The 19,087-nt window shown below is 54.3% G+C and overlaps 1 protein-coding gene across 3 annotated transcripts in view; it reads left to right on the forward strand.

Moving 5' to 3' along the window:
* Window positions 1-19,087, forward strand: part of LOC140396061 (3 beta-hydroxysteroid dehydrogenase type 7-like) — an 80,272-nt gene that overhangs the window by 52,728 nt on the left and 8,457 nt on the right. The gene's annotated exons all lie outside the window — the stretch shown is intronic.

Below are 19,087 nucleotides of genomic sequence, written 5' to 3' on the forward strand. Positions count from 1 at the left end.
TGATGGGGAGACTCCCTCTTTAACAAGGGTCCCTGACGGAGAGACTCCCTCTTTAACAGGGGTCCCTGATGGAGAGGCTCCCTCTTTAACAGGGGTCCCTGACGGAGAGACTCCCTCTTTAACAGGGTCCCTGACGGAGAGACTCCCTCTTTAACAGGGTCCCTGACGGAGAGACTCCCTCTTTAACAGGGTCCCTGACGGAGAGACTCCCTCTTTAACAGGGGTCCCTGACAGAGAGACTCCCTCTTTAACAGGGTCCCTGCCGGAGATACTCCCTCTTTACTCCCTGTGCCACGTGCCAGTGAGGCTAGAAATAGGAAGATAGAGCAGCTAAACACGTGGCTAAACAGCTGGTGTAGGAGGGAGGGTTTCCGTTATCTGGACCACTGGGATCTCTTCCGGGGCAGGTGTGACCTGTATAAGAAGGACGGGTTGCATCTAAACTGGAGAGGCATAAATATCCTGGCCGCGAGGTTTGCTAGTGTCACACGGGAGGGTTTAAACTAATATGGCAGGGGGGTGGGCACGGGAGCAATAGGTCAGAAGGTGAGAGCATTGAGGGTGAACTAGGGAATAGGGACAGTGGGGCTCTGAGGCAGAGCAGACAGGGTAAAGTTGCTGAACACAGCGGGTCTGGTGGCCTGAAATGCATATGTTTTAATGCAAGAAGTATTATGGGTAAGGCAGATGAACTTAGAGCTTGGATTAGTACTTGGAACTATGATGTTGTTGCCATTACAGAGACCTGGTTGAGGGAAGGGCAGGATTGGCAGCTAAACATTCCAGGATTTAGATGTTTCAGGCGGGATAGAGGGGGATGTAAAAGGGGTGGCAGAGTTGCACTACTGGTGAGGGAGAATATCACAGCTGTACTGCGGGAGGACACCTCAGAGGGCAGTGAGGCTATATGGGTAGAGATCAGGAATAAGAAGGGTGCAGTCACAATGTTGGGGGTTTACTACAGGCCTCCCAACAGCCAGCGGGAGATAGAGGAGCAGATAGGTAGACAGATTTTGGAAAAGAGTAAAAACAACAGGGTTGTGGTGATGGGAGACTTCAACTTCCCCAATATTGACTGGGACTCACTTAGTGCCAGGGGCTTAGACGGGGCGGAGTTTGTAAGGAGCATCCAGGAGGGCTTCTTAAAACAATATGTGGACAGTCCAACTAGGGAAGGGGCGGTACTGGACCTGGTATTGGGGAATGAGCCCGGCCAGGTGGTAGATGTTTCAGTAGGGGAGCATTTCGGGAACAGTGACCACAATTCAGTAAGTTTTAAAGTGCTGGTGGACAAGGATAAGAGTGGTCCTAGGATGAGTGTGCTAAATTGGGGGAAGGCTAATTATAACAATATTAGGCGGGAACTGAAGAACCTAGATTGGGGGTGGATGTTTGAGGGCAAATCAACATCTGACATGTGGGAGGCTTTCAAGTGTCAGTTGAAAGGAATTCAGGACTGGCATGTTCCTGTCAGGAAGAAGGATAAATACGGCAATTTTCGGGAACCTTGGATAACGAGAGATATTGTAGGCCTCGTCAAAAAGAAAAAGGAGGCATTTGTCAGGGCTAAAAGGCTGGGAACAGACAAAGCCTGTGTGGAATATAAGGAAAGTAGGAAGGAACTTAAGCAAGGAGTCAGGAGGGCTAGAAGGGGTCACGAAAAGTCATTGGCAAATAGGGTTAAGGAAAATCCCAAGGCTTTTTACACGTACATAAAAAGCAAGAGGGTAGCCAGGGAAAGGGTTGGCCCACTGAAGGATAGGCAAGGGAATCTATGTGTGGAGCCAGAGGAAATGGGCGAGGTACTAAATGAATGCTTTGCATCAGTATTCACCAAAGAGAAGAAATTGGTAGATGTTGAGTCTGGAGAAGGGTGTGTAGATAGCCTGGGTCACATTGAGATCCAAAAAGACGAGGTGTTGGGTGTCTTAAAAAATATTAAGGTAGATAAGTCCCCAGGGCCTGATGGGATCTACCCCAGAATACTGAAGGAGGCTGGAGAGGAAATTGCTGAGGCCTTGACAGAAATCTTTGGATCCTCACTGTCTTCAGGTAATGTCCCGGAGGACTGGAGAATAGCCAATGTTGTTCCTCTGTTTAAGAAGGGTAGCAAGGATAATCCAGGGAACTACAGGCCGGTGAGCCTTACTTCAGTGGTAGGGAAATTACTGGAGGGAATTCTTCGAGACAGGATCTACTCCCATTTGGAAGCAAATGGACATATTAGTGAGAGGCAGCATGGTTTTGTGAAGGGGAGGTCGTGTCTCACTAACTTGATAGAGTTTTTCGAGGAGGTCACTAAGATGATTGATGCAGGTAGGGTAGTGGATGTTGTCTATATGGACTTCAGTAAGGCCTTTGACAAGGTCCCTCATGGTAGACTAGTACAAAAGGTGAAGTCACATGGGATCAGGGGTGAGCTGGCAAGGTGGATACAGAACTGGCTAGGTCATAGAAGGCAGAGAGTAGCAATGGAAGGATGCTTTTCTAATTGGAGGGCTGTGACCAGTGGTGTTCCACAGGGATCAGTGCTGGGACCTTTGCTGTTTGTAGTATATATAAATGATTTGGAGGAAAATGTAACTGGTCTGATTAGCAACTTTGCAGACGCCACAAAGGTTGGTGGAATTGCGGATAGCGATGAGGACTGTCAGAGGATACAGCAGGATTTAGATTGTTTGGAGACTTGGGCGGGGAGATGGCAGATGGAGTTTAATCCGGACAAATGTGAGGTAATGCATTTTGGAAGGTTTAATGCAGGTAGGGAATATACAGTGAATGGTAGAACCCTCAAGAGTATCAAAAGTCAGAGAGATCTAGGAGTACAGGTCCACAGGTCACTGAAAGGGGCAACACAGGTGGAGAAGGTAGTCAAGAAGGCATACGGCATGCTTGTCTTCATTGGCCGGGGCATTGAGTATAAGAATTGGCAAGTCATGTTGCAGCTGTATAGAAGCTTAGTTAGGCCACACTTGGAGTATAGTGTTCAATTCTGGTCGCAACACTACCAGAAGGATAGGGGTCTCTGGTGGAGGCTTTAGAGAGGGGGCAGAAGAGATTTACCAGAATGTTGCCTGGTATGGAGGGCATTAGCTATGAGGAGCGGTTGAATAAACTCGGTTTGTTCTCACTGGAACGAAGGAGATTGAGGGGCGACCTGATAGAGGTCTACAAAATTATGAGGGGCATAGACAGAGTGGATAGTCAGAGGCTTTTCCCCAGGGTAGAGGGGTCAATTACTAGGGGGCATAGGTTTAAGGTGAGAGGGGCAAGGTGTAGAGTAGATGTACGAGGCACGTTTTTTACGCAGAGGGTAGTGGGTGCCTGAACTCGTTACCGGAGGAGGTGGTGGAAGCAGGGACGATAGTGACATTTAAGGGGCATCTTGACAAATACATGAAAAGGATGGGAATAGAGGGATACGGACCCAGGAAGTGTAGAAGATTGTAGTTTAGTCGGGCAGCATGGTCGGCACGGGCTTGCAGGGCCGAAGGGCCTGTTCCCGGGCTGTATTTTTCTTTGTTCTTTGTTCTTTGTTTAACAGGGGTCCCTGACGGAGAGACTCCCTCTTTAACAGGGGTCCCTGACGGAGAGACTCCCTCTTTAACAGGTGTTCCTGACGGAGAGGCTCCCTCTTTAACAGGGGTCCCTGACGGAGAGACTCCCACTTTAACATGGGTCCCTGACGGAGAGACTCCCTCTTTAACAGGGGTCCCTGACGGAGAGACTCCCTCTTTATCAGGGGTCCCTGACGGAGAGACTCCCTCTTTAACAGTGTCCCTGACGGAGAGACTCCCTCTTTAACAGGGGTCCCTGACGGACAGACTCTCTCTTTAACAGGGGTCCCTGATGGAGAGACTCCCTCTTTAACAGGGGTCGCTGACGGAGAGACTCCCTCTTTAACAGGGGTCCCTGACGGAGAGACTCCCTCTTTAACAGGGTCCCTGACGGAGAGACTACCTCTTTAACAGGGGACCCGGACGGAGAGACTCCCTCTTTAACAGGGGTCCCTGACGTAGAGACTCCCTCTTTAACAGGGTCCCTGACGGAGAGACTCCCTCTTTAACAGGGTCCCTGACGGAGAGACTCCCTCTTTAACAGGGTCCCTGACGGAGAGACTCCCTCTTTAACAGGGGTCCCTGACAGAGAGACTCCCTCTTTAACAGGGGTCCCTGACGGAGAGACTCCCTCTTTAACAGGGGTCCCTGACGGAGAGACTCCCACTTTAACATGGGTCCCTGACGGAGAGACTCCCTCTTTAACAGGGGTCCCTGACGGAGAGACTCCCTCTTTAACAGGGGTCCCTGACGGAGAGACTCCCTCATTAACAGGGGTCCCTGACGGAGAGACTCCCCCTTTAACAGGGGTCCCTGACGGAGAGACTCCCTCTTTAACAGGGGTCCCTGACAGAGAGGCTCCCTCTTTAACAGGGGTGTCTGATGGAGAGACTCCCTCTTTAACAGGGGTCCCTGACGTAGAGACTCCCTCTTTAACAGGGTCCCTGACGGAGAGACTCCCTCTTTAACAGGGTCCCTGACGGAGAGACTCCCTCTTTAACAGGGTCCATGACGGAGAGACTCCCTCTTTAACAGGGGTCCCTGACAGAGAGACTCCCTCTTTAACAGGGGTCCCTGACGGAGAGACTCCCTCTTTAACAGGGGTCCCTGACGGAGAGACTCCCACTTTAACATGGGTCCCTGACGGAGAGACTCCCTCTTTAACAGGGGTCCCTGACGGAGAGACTCCCTCTTTAACAGGGGTCCCTGACGGAGAGACTCCCTCTTTAACAGGGGTCCCTGACGGAGAGACTCCCCCTTTAACAGGGGTCCCTGACGGAGAGACTCCCTCTTTAACAGGGGTCCCTGACAGAGAGGCTCCCTCTTTAACAGGGGTCCCTGACGGAGAGACTCCCTCTTTAACAGTGTCCCTGACGGAGAGACTCCCTCTTTAACAGGGGTCCCTGACGGAGAGACTCCCTCTTTAACAGGGGTCCCTGACGGAGAGACTCCCTCTTTAACAGGGGACCCGGACGGAGAGACTCCCTCTTTAACAGGGGTCCCTGACGGAGCGACTCCCTCTTTAACAGGGGACCCGGACGGAGAGACTCCCTCTTTAACAGGGGTCCCTGACGAAGAGACTCCCTCTTTAACAGGGGACCCAGACGGAGAGACTCCCTCTTTAACAGGGGTCCCTGACGGAGAGACTCCCTCTTTAACAGGGGTTCCTGATGGAGAGACTCCCTCTTTAACAGGGGTCCCTGATGGAGAGACTCCCTCTTTAACAGGGGTCTCTGACGGAGAAACTTCCTCTTTAACAGGGGTCCCTGACGGAGAGAATCCCTCTTTAACAGGGGTCCCTGACAGAAAGGCTCCCTCTTTAACAGGGGTCTCTGATGGAGAGACTCCCTCTTTAACAGGGGTCCCTGACGGAGAGACTCCCTCTTTAACAGGGTCCCTGAAGGAGAGACTCCCTCTTTAACAGGGTCCCTGACGGAGAGACTCACTCTTTAACAGGGGTCCCTGACGGAGAGACTCCCTCTTTAACAGGTGTCCCTGACGGAGAGACCCCCTCTTTAACAGGGGTCCCTGACGGAGAGACTCCCTCTTTAACAGGGGTCCCTGATGGAGAGGCTCCCTCTTTAACAGGGGTCCCTGACGGAGAGACTCCCTCTTTAACAGGGGACCCGGACGGAGAGAATCCCTCTTTAACAGGGGTCCCTGACAGAAAGGCTCCCTCTTTAACAGGGGTCTCTGATGGAGAGACTCCCTCTTTAACAGGGGTCCCTGACGGAGAGACTCCCTCTTTAACAGGGTCCCTGAAGGAGAGACTCCCTCTTTAACAGGGTCCCTGACGGAGAGACTCACTCTTTAACAGGGGTCCCTGACGGAGAGACTCCCTCTTTAACAGGTGTCCCTGACGGAGAGACCCCCTCTTTAACAGGGGTCCCTGACGGAGAGACTCCCTCTTTAACAGGGGTCCCTGATGGAGAGGCTCCCTCTTTAACAGGGGTCCCTGACGGAGAGACTCCCTCTTTAACAGGGGACCCGGACGGAGAGACTCCCTCTTTAACAGGGGTCCCTGACGGAGCGACTCCCTCTTTAACAGGGGACCCGGACGGAGAGACTCCCTCTTTAACAGGGGTCCCTGACGAAGAGACTCCCTCTTTAACAGGGGACCCAGACGGAGAGACTCCCTCTTTAACAGGGGTCCCTGACGGAGAGACTCCCTCTTTAACAGGGGTTCCTGATGGAGAAACTTCCTCTTTAACAGGGGTCCCTGACGGAGAGAATCCCTCTTTAACAGGGGTCCCTGACAGAAAGGCTCCCTCTTTAACAGGGGTCTCTGATGGAGAGACTCCCTCTTTAACAGGGGTCCCTGACGGAGAGACTCCCTCTTTAACAGGGTCCCTGAAGGAGAGACTCCCTCTTTAACAGGGTCCCTGATGGGGAGACTCCCTCTTTAACAGGGGTCCCTGACGGAGAGACTCCCTCTTTAACAGGGTCCCTGACGGAGAGACTCCCTCTTTAACAGGGGTCCCTGACAGAGAGACTCCCTCTTTAACAGGGGTCCCTGACGGAGAGACTCCCTCTTTAACAGGAGTCCCTGACGGAGAGACTCCCTCTTTAACAGGGATCCCTGATGGGGAGACTCCCTCTTGAACAGGGATCCCTGATGGGGAGACTCCCTCTTTAACAGGGGTCCCTGATGGAGAGGCTCCCTCTTTAACAGGGGTCCCTGACGGAGAGACTCCCTCTTTAACAGGGTCCCTGACGGAGAGACTCCCTCTTTAACAGGGGTCCCTGACGGAGAGACTCCCTCTTTAACAGGGGTCCCTGACGGAGAGACTCCCTCTTTAACAGGGGTCCCTGACGGAGAGACTCCCTCTTTAACAGGGGTCCCTGAAGGAGAGGCTCCCTCTTTAACAGGGTCCCTGACGGAGAGGCTCCCTCTTTAACAGGGGTCCCTGACGGAGAGACTCCCTCTTTAACAGGGTCCCTGACGGAGAGACTCCCTCTTTAACAGGGGTCCCTGACGGAGAAACTCCCTCTTTAACAGGGATCCCTGATGGGGAGACTCCCTCTTGAACAGGGATCCCTGATGGGGAGACTCCCTCTTTAACAGGGGTCCCTGATGGCGAGACTCCCTCTTTAACAGGGGTCCCTGACGGAGAGACTCCCTCTTTAACAGGGGGCCCTGACGGAGAGGCTCCCTCTTTAAAAGGGGTCCCTGACGGAGAGACTCCCTCTTTAACAGGGCCCCTGACGGAGAGATTCCCTCTTTAACAGGGGTCCCTGACGGAGAGACTCCCTCTTTAACAGGGGTCCCTGACGGAGGGACTCCCTCTTTAACAGGGGTCCCTGACAGAGAGACTCCCTCTTTAACAGGGCCCCTGACGGAGAGACTCCCTCTTTAACAGGGGTCCCTGACGGAGAGACTCCCTCTTTAATAGGGTCCCTGACAGAGAGACTCCCTCTTTAAAAACTGTCCCTGACGTAGAGACTCCCTCTTTAACAGGGGTCCCTGACGGAGAGACTCCCTCTTTAACAGGGGTCCCTGAAGGAGAGACTCCCTCTTTAACAGGGGTCCCTGACAGAGAGACTCCCTCTTTAACAGGGCCACTGACGGAGAGACTCCCTCTTTAACAGGGTCCCTGATGGAGAGACTCCCTCTTTAACAGGGTCCCTGATGGAGAGACTCCCTCTTTAACAGGGGTCCCTGACGGAGAGACTCCCTCTTTAACAGGGGTCCCTGACAGAGAGACTCCCTCTTTAACAGGGTCCCTGACAGAGAGCCTCCCTCTTTAACAGGGGTCCCTGACGGAGAGACTCCCTCTTTAACAGGGCCACTGACAGGGAGACTCCCTCTTTAACAGGGATCCCTGACGGAGAGGCTCCCTCTTTAACAGGGATCCCTGACGGAGAGGCTCCCTCTTTAACAGGGGTCCCTGCGGAGATACTCCCTCTTTTTCAAGGGTCCCTGCGGAGATACTCCCTCTTTAACAGAGGTCCCTGACAGAGAGACTCCCTCTTTAACAGGGGTCCCTGCGGAGATACTCCCTCTTTTTCAAGGGTCCCTGCGGAGATACTCCCTCTTTAACAGAGGTCCCTGACAGAGAGACTCCCTCTTTAACAGGGGTCCCTGCGGAGATACTCCCTCTTTTTCAAGGGTCCCTGCGGAGATACTCCCTCTTTAACAGAGGTCCCTGACGGAGAGACTCCCTCTTTAACAGGGGTCCCTGACGGAGAGACTCCCTCTTTAACAGGGGTCCCTGACAGAGAGACTCCCTCTTTAACAGGGGTCCCTGCGGAGATACTCCCTCTTTTACAAGGGTCCCTGCGGAGATACTCCCTCCTTAACAGAGGTCCCTGACAGAGAGACTCCCTCTTTAACAGGGGTCCCTGACGGAGAGACTCCCTCTTTAACAGGGGTCCCTGACAGAGAGACTCCCTCTTTAACAGGGGTCCCTGACGGAGAGACTCCCTCTTTAACAGGGGTCCCTGACGGAGAGACTCCCTCTTTAACAGGGGTCCCTGCGGAGATACTCCCTCTTTTTCAAGGGTCCCTGACGGAGAGACTCCCTCTTTAACAGCGGTCCCTGACGGAGAGACTCCCTCTTTAACAGGGGTCCCTGACGGAGAGACTCCCTCTTTAACAGGGGTCCCTGACTGAGAGATTCCCTCTTTAACAGGGGTCCCTGACGGAGAGACTCCCTCTTTAACAGGGGTCCCTGACGGAGTGACTCCCTCTTTAACAGGAGTTCCTGACTGAGAGACTCCCTCTTTAACAGGGTCCCTGACGGAGAGACTCCCTCTTTAACAGGGATCCCTGATGGGGAGACTCCCTCTTTAACAGGGTCCCTGACGGAGAGACTCCCTCTTTAACAGGTGTCCCTGACGGAGAGACTCCCTCTTTAACAGGGATCCCTGATGGGGAGACTCCCTCTTTAACAGGGTCCCTGACGGAGAGACTCCCTCTTTAACAGGGGTCCCTGACAGAGAGACTCCCTCTTTAACAGGGGGTCCCTGACGGAGAGACTCCCTCTTTAACAGGGGTCCCTGACAGAGAGACTGCCTCTTTAACAGGGGTCCCTGACGGAGAGACTCCCTCTTGAACAGGGATCCCTGACTGAGAGACCCCCGCTTTAACAGTGTCCCTGACGGAGAGACTCCCTCTTTAACAGGGGTCCCTGACGGAGAGACTCCCTCTTGAACAGGGATCCCTGACTGAGAGATCTCCGCTTTAACAGTGTCCCTGACGGAGAGACTCCCTCTTTAACAGGGGTCCCTGACGGAGACTCCCTCTTTAACAGGGGTACCTGACGGAGAGACTCCCTCTTTAACAGGGGTCCTTGCGGAGATACTCCCTCTTTAACATGGGTCCCTGACGGAGAGACTCCCTCTTTAACAGGGTCCCTGACGGAGAGACTCCCTCTTTAACAGGGGTCCCTGACGGAGTGACTCCCTCTTTAACCGGAGTTCCTGACTGAGAGACTCCCTCTTTAACAGGAGTTCCTGACGGAGAGACTCCCTCTTTAACAGGGGTCCCTGATGGGGAGACTCCCTCTTTAACAGGGGTCCCTGACGGAGAGACTCCCTCTTTAACAGGGGTCCCTGACGGAGAGACACCCTCTTTAACAGGTGTCCCTGACGGAGAGACTCCCTCTTTAACAATGTCCCTGACGGAGAGACTCCCTCTTTAACAGGGGTCCCTGACTGAGAGACTCCCTCTTTAACAGGGGTGCCTGACGGAGAGACTCCCTCTTTAACAAGGGTCCCTGACAGAGAGACTCCCTCTTTAACAGGGGTCCCTGACTGAGAGACTCCCTCTTTAACAGGGTCCCTGACGGAGAGACTCCCTCTTTAACAGGGGTCCCTGACTGAGAGATTCCCTCTTTAACAGGGGTCCCTGACTGAGAGACTCCCTCTTTAACAGGGTCCCTGACGGAGAGACTCCCTCTTTAACAGGTGTCCCTGACAGAGAGACTCCCTCTTTAACAGGGGTCCCTGACAGAGAGACTGCCTCTTTAACAGGGGTCCCTGACGGAGTGACTCCCTCTTTAACAGTGTCCCTGACGGAGAGACTCCCTCTTTAACAGGGGTCCCTGACGGAGACTCCCTCTTTAACAGGGGTACCTGACGGAGAGACTCCCTCTTTAACAGGGGTCCTTGCGGAGATACTCCCTCTTTAACATGGGTCCCTGACGGAGAGACTGCCTCTTTAACAGGGGTCCCTGACGGAGAGACTCCCTCTTTAACAGGGTCCCTGACGGAGAGACTCCCTCTTTAACAGGGGTCCCTGACGGAGAGACTCCCTCTTTAACAGGGTCCCTGACGGAGAGACTCCCTCTTTAACAGGGTCCCTGACAGGGAGACTCCCTCTTTTACAGGGGTCCCTGACGGAGAGTCTCCCTCTTTAACAGGGGTACCTGACGGAGAGACTCCCTCCTTAACAGGGGTCACTGACGGAGAGACTCCCTCTTTAACAGGGGTCCCTGACGGAGAGACTCCCTCTTTAACCGGGTCCCTGACGGAGAGACTCCCTCTTTAACAGGGTCCCTGACGGAGAGACTCCCTCTTTAACAGGGGTCCCTGACGGAGAGACTCCCTCTTTAACAGGGGTCCCTGACTGAGAGACTCCCTCTTTAACCGGGTCCCTGACGGAGAGACTCCCTCTTTAACAGGGTCCCTGACGGAGAGACTCCCTCTTTAACAGGGGTCCCTGACGGAGAGACTCCCTCTTTAACAGGGGTCCCTGACGGAGAGACTCCCTCTTTAACAGGGTCCCTGACGGAGAGACTCCCTCTTTAACAGGGTCCCTGACGGGGAGACTCCCTCTTTAACAGGGGTCCCTGACGGAGAGACTCCCTCTTTTACAGGGGTCCCAGATGGAGAGACTCCCTCTTTAACAGGGGTCCCTGACTGGGAGACTCCCTCTTTCACAGTGGTCCCTGACAGAGAGATTCCCTCTTTCACAGGGTCCCTGACAGAGAGACTCCCTCTTTAACAGGGGTCCCTGACGGAGAGACTCCCTCTTTAACAGGGGTCCCAGACTGAGAAACTCCCTCTTTAACAGGGTCCCTGACGGAGAGACTCCCTCTTTAACAGGGTCCCTGACGGAGAGACTCCCTCTTTAACAGGGGTCCCTGATGGAGAGGCTCCCTCTTTAACAGGGGCCCCTGACGGAGAGACTCCCTCTTTAACAGGGTCCCTGATGGAGAGACTCCCTCTTTAACAGGGGTCCCTGACTGAGAAACTCCCTCTTTAACCGGGTCCCTGACGGAGAGACTCCCTCTTTAACAGGGGTCCCTGACTGAGAGATTCCCTCTTTAACAGGGGTCCCTGACGTAGAGACTCCCTCTTTAACAGAGGTCCCTGACGGAGAGACTCCCTCTTTAACAGGGTCCCTGATGGAGAGACTCCCTCTTTAACAGGGGTCCCTGACGGAGAGACTCCCTCTTTAACAGGGGTCTCTGACGGAGAGACTCCCTCTTTAACAGAGGTCACTGACGGAGAGACTCCCTCTTTAACAGGGGTCCCTGACGGAGAGACTCCCTCTTTAACAGGGGTCCCTGACGGAGTGACTCCCTCTTTAACAGGAGTTCCTGACTGAGAGACTCCCTCTTTAACAGGGTCCCTGACGGAGAGACTCCCTCTTTAACAGGGGTCCCTGATGGGGAGACTCCCTCTTTAACAGGGGTCCCTGACGGAGAGACTCCCTCCTTAACAGGGGTCCCTGACTGAGAGATTCCCTCTTTAACAGGGGTCCCTGACTGAGAGACTCCCTCTTTAACCGGGTCCCTGACGGAGAGACTCCCTCTTTAACAGGGGTCCCTGACTGAGAGATTCCCTCTTTAACAGGGGTCCCTGACTGAGAGACTCCCTCTTTAACAGGGTCCCTGACGGAGAGACTCCCTCTTTAACAGGTGTCCCTGACAGAGAGACTCCCTCTTTAACAGGGGTCCCTGACAGAGAGACTGCCTCTTTAACAGGGGTCCCTGACGGAGAGACTCCCTCTTTAACAGTGTCCCTGACGGAGAGACTCACTCTTTAACAGGGGTCCCTGACGGAGACTCCCTCTTTAACAGGGGTACCTGACGGAGAGACTCCCTCTTTAACAGGGGTCCTTGCGGAGATACTCCCTCTTTAACATGGGTCCCTGACGGAGAGACTGCCTCTTTAACAGGGGTCCCTGACGGAGAGACTCCCTCTTTAACAGGATCCCTGATGGAGAGACTCCCTCTTTAACAGGGGTCCCTGACGGAGAGACTCCCTCTTTAACAGGGTCCCTGACGGAGAGACTCCCTCTTTAACAGGGTCCCTGACAGGGAGACTCCCTCTTTTACAGGTGTCCCTGACGGAGAGTCTCCCTCTTTAACAGGGGTACCTGACGGAGAGACTCCCTCCTTAACATGGGTCACTGACGGAGAGACTCCCTCTTTAACAGGGGTCCCTGACGGAGAGACTCCCTCTTTAACAGGGGTCCCTGACGGAGAGACTCCCTCTTTAACAGGTGTCACTGACGGAGAGACTCCCTCTTTAACAGGGGTACCTGACGGAGAGACTCCCTCTTTAACAGGTGTCCCTGACGGAGAGACTCCCTCTTTAACAGGGGTCCCAGACGGAGAGACTCCCTCTTTAAACACTGTCGCTGACGGAGAGTCTCCCTCTTTAACAGGGGTCCCTGACTGAGAGACTCCCTCTTTAACCGGGTCCCTGACGGAGAGACCCCCTCTTTAACAGGGTCCCTGACGGAGAGACTCCCTCTTTAACAGTCGTCCCTGACGGAGAGACTCCCTCTTTAACAGTGGTCCCTGACGGAGAGACTCCCTCTTTAACAGGGTCCCTGACGGAGAGACTCCCTCTTTAACAGGGTCCCTGACGGGGAGACTCCCTCTTTAACAGGGGTCCCTGACGGAGAGACTCCCTCTTTTACAGGGGTCCCAGATGGAGAGACTCCCTCTTTAACAGGGGTCCCTGACTGGGAGACTCCCTCTTTCACAGTGGTCCCTGACAGAGAGATTCCCTCTTTCACAGGGTCCCTGACAGAGAGACTCCCTCTTTAACAGGGGTCCCTGACGGAGAGACTCCCTCTTTAACAGGGGTCCCAGACTGAGAAACTCCCTCTTTAACAGGGTCCCTGACGGAGAGACTCCCTCTTTAACAGGGTCCCTGACGGAGAGACTCCCTCTTTAACAGGGGTCCCTGATGGAGAGGCTCCCTCTTTAACAGGGGCCCCTGACGGAGAGACTCCCTCTTTAACAGGGTCCCTGATGGAGAGACTCCCTCTTTAACAGGGGTCCCTGACTGAGAAACTCCCTCTTTAACCGGGTCCCTGACGGAGAGACTCCCTCTTTAACAGGGGTCCCTGACTGAGAGATTCCCTCTTTAACAGGGGTCCCTGACGGAGAGACTCCCTCTTTAACAGAGGTCCCTGACGGAGAGACTCCCTCTTTAACAGGGTCCCTGATGGAGAGACTCCCTCTTTAACAGGGGTCCCTGACGGAGAGACTCCCTCTTTAACAGGGGTCTCTGACGGAGAGACTCCATCTTTAACAGAGGTCACTGACGGAGAGACTCCCTCTTTAACAGGGGTCCCTGACGGAGAGACTCCCTCTTTAACAGGGGTCCCTGACGGAGTGACTCCCTCTTTAACAGGAGTTCCTGACTGAGAGACTCCCTCTTTAACAGGGTCCCTGACGGAGAGACTCCCTCTTTAACAGGGGTCCCTGATGGGAAGACTCCCTCTTTAACAGGGGTCCCTGACGGAGAGACTCCCTCCTTAACAGGGGTCCCTGACTGAGAGATTCCCTCTTTAACAGGGGTCCCTGACTGAGAGACTCCCTCTTTAACCGGGTCCCTGACGGAGAGACTCCCTCTTTAACAGGGGTCCCTGACTGAGAGATTCCCTCTTTAACAGGGGTCCCTGACTGAGAGACTCCCTCTTTAACAGGGTCCCTGACGGAGAGACTCCCTCTTTAACAGGTGTCCCTGACAGAGAGACTCCCTCTTTAACAGGGGTCCCTGACAGAGAGACTGCCTCTTTAACAGGGGTCCCTGACGGAGAGACTCCCTCTTTAACAGTGTCCCTGACGGAGAGACTCCCTCTTTAACAGGGGTCCCTGACGGAGACTCCCTCTTTAACAGGGGTACCTGACGGAGAGACTCCCTCTTTAACAGGGGTCCTTGCGGAGATACTCCCTCTTTAACATGGGTCCCTGACGGAGAGTCTGCCTCTTTAACAGGGGTCCCTGACGGAGAGACTCCCTCTTTAACAGGATCCCTGATGGAGAGACTCCCTCTTTAACAGGGGTCCCTGACGGAGAGACTCCCTCTTTAACAGGGTCCCTGACGGAGAGACTCCCTCTTTAACAGGGTCCCTGACAGGGAGACTCCCTCTTTTACAGGTGTCCCTGACGGAGAGTCTCCCTCTTTAACAGGGGTACCTGACGGAGAGACTCCCTCCTTAACATGGGTCACTGACGGAGAGACTCCCTCTTTAACAGGGGTCCCTGACGGAGAGACTCCCTCTTTAACAGGGGTCCCTGACGAAGAGACTCCCTCTTTAACAGGTGTCACTGACGGAGAGACTCCCTCTTTAACAGGGGTACCTGACGGAGAGACTCCCTCTTTAACAGGTGTCCCTGACGGAGAGACTCCCTCTTTAACAGGGGTCCCAGACGGAGAGACTCCCTCTTTAAACACTGTCGCTGACGGAGAGTCTCCCTCTTTAACAGGGGTCCCTGACTGAGAGACTCCCTCTTTAACCGGGTCCCTGACGGAGAGACCCCCTCTTTAACAGGGTCCCTGACGGAGAGACTCCCTCTTTAACAGTCGTCCCTGACGGAGAGACTCCCTCTTTAACAGTGGTCCCTGACGGAGAGACTCCCTCTTTAACAGGGTCCCTGACGGAGAGACTCCCTCTTTAACAGGGTCCCTGACGGGGAGACTCCCTCTTTAACAGGGGTCCCTGACGGAGAGACTCCCTCTTTTACAGGGGTCCCAGATGGAGAGACTCCCTCTTTAACAGGGGTCCCTGACTGGGAGACTCGCTCTTTCACAGTGGTCCCTGACGGAGAGACTCCCTCTTTCACAGTGGTCCCTGACGGAGAGACTCCCTCTTTTACAGGGGTCCCAGATGGAGAGACTCCCTCTTTAACAGGGGTCCCTGACTGGGAGACTCCCTCTTTCACAGGGTCCCTGACAGAGAGACTCCCTCTTTCACAGTGGTCCCTGACGGAGAGACTCCCTCTTTCACAGGGTCCCTGACAGAGAGACTCCCTCTTTAACAGGGGTCCGTGATGGAGAGACTCCCTCTTTAACAGGGGTCCCAGACTGAGAAACTCCCTCTTTAACAGGGGTCCCTGACAGAGAGACTCCCTCTTTAACAGGGCCCCTGATGGAGAGACTCCCTCTTTAACAGGGCCCCTGATGGAGAGACTCCCTCTTTAACAGGGTCCCTGATGGAGAGACTCCCTCTTTAACAGGGGTCCCAGACTGAGAAACTCCCTCTTTAACAGGGTCCCTGACGGAGAGACTCCCTCTTTAACAGGGGTCCCAGACTGAGAAACTCCCTCTTTAACAGGGGTCCCTGACAGAGAGATTCCCTCTTTAACAGGGTCCCTGATGGAGAGACTCCCTCTTTAACAGGGCCCCTGACGGAGAGATTCCCTCTTTAACAGGGTCCCTGATGGAGAGACTCCCTCTTTAACAGGGGTCCCTGACGGAGAGCCTCCCTCTTTAACAGGGGTCTCTGACGGAGAGACTCCCTCTTTAACAGGGCCCCTGACGGAGAGACTCCCTCTTTAACAGGGGTCCCTGACGGAGAGACTCCATCTTTAACAGGGGTCCCTGACGGAGAGACTTCCTCTTTAACAGGGGTCCCAGACTGAGAAACTCCCTCTTTAACAGGGTCCCTGATGGAGAGACTCCCTCTTTAACACGGGTCCCTGACGGAGAGACACCCTCTTTAACAGGGGTCCCTGACGGAGAGACTCCCTCTTTAACAGAGGTCCCTGACGGATAGACTCCCTCTTTAACAGGGTCCCTGATGGAGAGACTCCCTCTTTAACAGGGGTCCCTGACGGAGAGACTCCCTCTTTAACAGGGGTCTCTGACGGAGAGACTCCCTCTTTAACAGAGGTCACTGACGGAGAGACTCCCTCTTTAACAGGGGTCCCTGACGGAGAGACTCCCTCTTTAACAGGGGTCCCTGACGGAGTGACTCCCTCTTTAACAGGAGTTCCTGACTGAGAGACTCCCTCTTTAACAGGGTCCCTGACGGAGAGACCCCTCTTTAACAGGGGTCCCTGATGGGGAGACTCCCTCTTTAACAGGGGTCCCTGACGGAGAGACTCCCTCTTTAACAGGGGTCCCTGACTGAGAGATTCCCTCTTTAACAGGGGTCCCTGACTGAGAGACTCCCTCTTTAACAGGGTCCCTGACGGAGAGACTCCCTCTTTAACAGGGGTCCCTGACTGAGAGATTCCCTCTTTAACAGGGGTCCCTGACTGAGAGACTCCCTCTTTAACAGGGTCCCTGACGGAGAGACTCCCTCTTTAACAGGTGTCCCTGACAGAGAGACTCCCTCTTTAACAGGGGTCCCTGACAGAGAGACTGCCTCTTTAACAGGGGTCCCTGACGGAGAGACTCCCTCTTTAACAGTGTCCCTGACGGAGAGACTCCCTCTTTAACAGGGGTCCCTGACGGAGACTCCCTCTTTAACAGGGGTACCTGACGGAGAGACTCCCTCTTTAACAGGGGTCCTTGCGGAGATACTCCCTCTTTAACATGGGTCCCTGACGGAGAGACTCCCTCTTTAACAGGGGTCCCTGACGGAGACTCCCTCTTTAACAGGGGTACCTGACGGAGAGACTCCCTCTTTAACAGGGGTCCTTGCGGAGATACTCCCTCTTTAACATGGGTCCCTGACGGAGAGACTGCCTCTTTAACAGGGGTCCCTGACGGAGAGACTCCCTCTTTAACAGGGTCCCGGATGGAGAGACTCCCTCTTTAACAGGGGTCCCTGACGGAGAGACTCCCTCTTTAACAGGGTCCCTGACGGAGAGACTCCCTCTTTAACAGGGTCCCTGACAGGGAGACTCCCTCTTTTACAGGGGTCCCTGACGGAGAGTCTCCCTCTTTAACAGGGGTACCTGACGGAGAGACTCCCTCCTTAACAGGGGTCACTGACGGAGAGACTCCCTCTTTAACAGGGGTCCCTGACGGAGAGACTCCCTCTTTAACAGGGGTCCCTGACGGAGAGACTCTCTCTTTAACAGGTGTCACTGACGGAGAGACTCCCTCTTTAACAGGGGTACCTGACGGAGAGACTCCCTCTTTAACAGGTGTCCCTGACGGAGAGACTCCCTCTTTAACAGGGGTCCCAGACGGAGAGACTCCCTCTTTAAACACTGTCGCTGACGGAGAGTCTCCCTCTTTAACAGGGGTCCCTGACTAAGAGACTCCCTCTTTAACCGGGTCCCTGACGGAGAGACTCCCTCTTTAACAGGGTCCCTGACGGAGAGACTCCCCCTTTAACAGGGGTCCCTGACGGAGAGACTCCCTCTTTAACAGTGGTCCCTGACGGAGAGACTCCCTCTTTAACAGGGTCCCTGACGGAGAGACTCCCTCTTTAACAGGGTCCCTGACGGGGAGACTCCCTCTTTAACAGGGGTCCCTGACGGAGAGACTCCCTCTTTTACAGGGGTCCCAGATGGAGAGACTCCCTCTTTAACAGGGGTCCCTGACTGGGAGACTCCCTCTTTCACAGTGGTCCCTGACGGAGAGACTCCCTCTTTCACAGGGTCCCTGACAGAGAGACTCCCTCTTTAACAGGGGTCCGTGATGGAGAGACTCCCTCTTTAACAGGGGTCCCAGACTGAGAAACTCCCTCTTTAACAGGGGTCCCTGACAGAGAGCTTCCCTCTTTAACAGGGTCCCTGATGGAGAGACTCCATCTTTAACAGGGGTCCCTGACGGAGAGACTCCCTCTTTAACAGGGGTCCCTGACGGAGAGTCTCCCTCTTTAACAGGGGTCCCTGACGGAGAGACTCCCTCTTTAACAGGGTCCCTGATGGAGAGACTCCCTCTTTAACAGGGGTCCCTGACGGAGAGAATCCCTCTTTAACAGGGTCCCTGATGGAGAGACTCCCTCTTTAACAGGGGTCCCTGACGGAGAGAATCCCTCTTTAACAGGGGTCTCTGACGGAGAGACTCCCTCTTTAACAGAGGTCCCTGACGGAGAGACTCCCTCTTTAACAGGGGTCCCTGACGGAGAGACTCCCTCTTTAACAGGGGTCCCTGACGGAGAGACTCCCTCTTTAACAGGGGTCCCTGACGGAGAGACTCCCTCTTTAACAGAGGTCCCTGACGGAGAGACTCCCTCTTTAACAGGGTCCCTGATGGAGAGACTCCCTCTTTAACAGGGTCCCTGATGGAGAGACTCCCTCTTTAACAGGGGTCCCTGACGGAGAGAATCCCTCTTTAACAGGGGTCCCTGACGGAGAGACTCCCTCTTTAACAGGGGTCCCTGACGGAGAGACTCCCTCTTTAACAGGGGTCCCTGACGGAGAGACTCCCTCTTTAACAGGGGTCCCTGACGGAGAGAATCCCTCTTTAACAGGGGTCCCTGACGGAGAGACTCCCTCTTTAACAGGGGTCCCTGACGGAGAGACTCCCTCTTTAACAGGGGTCCCTGACGGAGAGACTCCCTCTTTAACAGGGGTCCCTGACGGAGAGACTCCCTCTTTAACAGAGGTCCCTGACGGAGAGACTCCTTCTTTAACAGGGGTCCCTGACGGAGAGACTCCCTCTTTAACAGGGGTCCCTGACGGAGAGACTCCCTCTTTAACAGGGGTCCCTGACGGAGAGACTCCCTCTTTAAACTGGATCGTTGATATATCTGCTCCTCCTTTCACGCACCCATCTGTGGTTCGGCCAGCAGTGGGAAGACACCAGCCAGTAATTACCAATGGTTACCGGGAGTTGTCGAAGCCTGAGCTTCAGGCCCCAGGAGGCCCTGCCAGGCTGTGAAAGGAGTGAGAGAGATTGTGGAGGCGGGGAGGTTGTATGGGGTGGGTGGCAGAGGG

The sequence above is a fragment of the Scyliorhinus torazame genome, chromosome 19, assembly GCF_047496885.1.
Source record: "Scyliorhinus torazame isolate Kashiwa2021f chromosome 19, sScyTor2.1, whole genome shotgun sequence".
NCBI classification, from domain to species: Eukaryota; Metazoa; Chordata; class Chondrichthyes; order Carcharhiniformes; family Scyliorhinidae; genus Scyliorhinus; species Scyliorhinus torazame.